The sequence below is a fragment of the Hipposideros armiger genome, unplaced genomic scaffold (assembly GCF_001890085.2).
Source record: "Hipposideros armiger isolate ML-2016 unplaced genomic scaffold, ASM189008v1 scaffold_156, whole genome shotgun sequence".
Lineage (NCBI taxonomy): Eukaryota > Metazoa > Chordata > Mammalia > Chiroptera > Hipposideridae > Hipposideros > Hipposideros armiger.
The window spans coordinates 230,085-233,025 of record NW_017731506.1 but is presented as its reverse complement, the minus strand read 5'-3'; positions in this window follow the sequence as shown (position 1 = coordinate 233,025).

Genomic DNA, 2,941 nt, shown 5'->3' with positions numbered 1-2,941 from the left:
CTCACTGCAGCCCAGCTCCAGGTCGAGCTGTTGTTCACCATCTTAGCTGTAGAGGGCACAGCATCACTGGCCCTCATGTGGGATCCGAACTGGGGACCTGCTTCTCAGAGCTGGCATCCCAAGCCAACTCCTAACCAACGCTCCACTCGGACACCAGGACAAACAAATGCTTAAAGTAGTGGGTGGTAGCCAAATTTTGGGAAATTCTGAAAATAGAATTAGGTCAAAAATGATTTTAAATGGAGTGTTTAGAATGGAGTGTTATGGGACAATTAGAGATATTCCCCCTGCCCATTTAGGGTAATCTTAGACAAAAATCAAGTAGCAAAATAAGTCCATATTCTTTGCCAGTAGGCAACAATTCCTATTTATCTCTGCCGTAGCTGATGTTAGGATAGCTTCTATTCGTCTAAATGTAACTTTAAGGAGATTATGGAAGGTGTACACATAAAGAGCTTATACATTTAAACCTGGTTTTTCTAAAGAATAAGCTGGTGTTTGTAGTGTTTAGTTCTTTCTATATCACTGACTTTGTACAGGTCTTCATACGTTTGAACTATGAAAATTATTTTTTATTTTACAGATGAATTCCACAAATTGGTAAGACTTGAATATTTTGTTTTTTGAATATGCCAAGACTTTTAAAAAGTTTGGAGTAATTTCAGATTTACAGAAAAGTTGCAGTGGTAGTACAGAGAGTTCCTGTACACCTTTCATCCAGCTTCCCACCAATGTTAACGGCTTATATGGTACCTGTTTATCAAATTTAGTTTATGAAAACTAAGAAATTAACATTGGTACAAGACAATTAACCAAACTATAGGGTTCCTTTGGATTTTATAGTTTTTCTACTAATGTAATTTTTCTGTTCCTGGACCCAATCTAAAACACAATGCATTAGTTATCATGTCACCTTAGTCTGTAAGTTTCTCAATCTTTTCTTGTTTTCCTAACATTCACACTTTGGAAGAGTACTAGTTAGGTATTTTGTAGACTGCCCCTCAATTTGAAACAATGATAGTTTCTCATGATTTTACTGGGATTGTGATTTTCTGGGAAAGTACCACAGAGGTGAAATCCCTTTCTCTTGACATCACTTCAGGGGATACATGATACCAACATGACTTATTACTGGTGATTTTAACCTTGATCACTTAGATAAGATGGTATCTGCCAGGTTCTTTATTGGAGGGTTACTATTTTTCAATTCCGTATGCTGTTCTTTTGAAGTCAGTTGCTAAGTCCAACGCTTGCTCAAGGAAGAAAGGAATTAAGCTCTAATTCCTGTAGATGGGGTATCTACATCTATTATTTGGAATCCTAATATAAGGGAGATGTGTTCCTTCTCATTCAATTTTTCAGAATAAACTCATGGATATGCATTTTATTTTGTGTTATAGTAAAACACTGATTATTTCTTTTGATGCTCAAATTATTCTATCTTTGGCCATTGGGAATCATGTTTTTTGACATGACCCCATTTTTTTGTTTTGTCTTAGTCCTCCCTTACTTTTTGGCACCACAAGCTTCTCCAGGCTCATCTTGTATTTTCTCTATCCCAACCCTAGAATCAGCCTTTTCTCCAAGGAACCCTGTTCCTTTAATTGGAGAATGGTATTTAGAACACAAGACTTGATAGCTGGAAGTGCTTGTTGACTGAATGTGCATATGTACACATAATATCTGTAATTACTTCTGTATTTATCTGTATATATTTAAAATAAACCTGAGTTCATACTGTTATCTCCAGCTCCTGATCCAGCACCATAAGATTCATTCCAAGTTTTTCCCTTTGCTCATTTGTAACTTCTTTCTCTCTATGAGAAACCTAACTCCCATTATCTACAACTTTTTTACTTATTTTTCAACCCTAGTGGACATATCATATAGTTTCAGAATTGCTAACTCAGTACCCTTGTGAGAAATTTACGTACGAGAGCTTATGCACATTTCTTTTTTCTGTTTCTTTTTGTTGTTAGCCTTACAGTATCCAAACACCATTTTCCAAGGTTACCTAAGGCAACACCTTTTGTCCCTAACAAAACTTTTTTTTAATGACTATTTTGTATAGGCATCAAAGAGAATAATTCTTGTGTAATGTAAGATTCCCACTATAAGCTATAGCTTACCATCAAAATAAGGAAATGTATAAAAGACAATGTATACAGTATTAAAGTAGAAATGTATGCATTTAATCTATTGCCAACTAAAATGGTTCTCTTCTTCCTGTCTCAGCTGATTGTTGAACAAATCTAACTAGTAGCTTTTCATTGCTTTTGCTGATTTCCTAGTGTTTTTTATGTTAAATTTAGAAGTTGTGATTACTGAGATAGAATTAAAAGTTTCAGTTGGTGAAATTTGTCTTCCTGCCATTTTGAAAAGACCTTAAGAATGAAGTGTGTTGTTTGAGGCTTGTTAGGAGTGGGTGAGGGCAAGGTTAAGAGAGCCTTTCTTTTAATTCTATATGTTTTAATACTAAAACAATTTATTTTGTGCTAAAAGTCAAAATAAGAGAATTTCTGGTAACCCTCATGATACCTCAATGGTGCTCTGTATTGAATGTATCGGCTTTTCTTTAGGCCTCATACTTTTTTTGTATATTCTATGACATGAAAGAATATTGTTGGGTCATACTATCAGAACTCTAGCCTGCCAATGTACTAAAAGTTTAGGGGAAAGGGTCTTCTATGATTGAAGGGAAATACCTCTGGGGGGAATTTGTCATGTAAATTCACACATTTAATAGATCTATTGACCATCAAAGCACTATGCAGTGAATCAGAAATACAAAGATTCATAATAAAATCTTGCCATTAAAGGGCCGGCCGAGTGGCGCGATGGTTAAGAACTGGCTTGGGATGCCAGAGGACCCTGGTTCGGATCCCACATATGAGGGCCAGTGACACTGCCCTCCACAGCTAAGATGCTGAACAACAGCTCG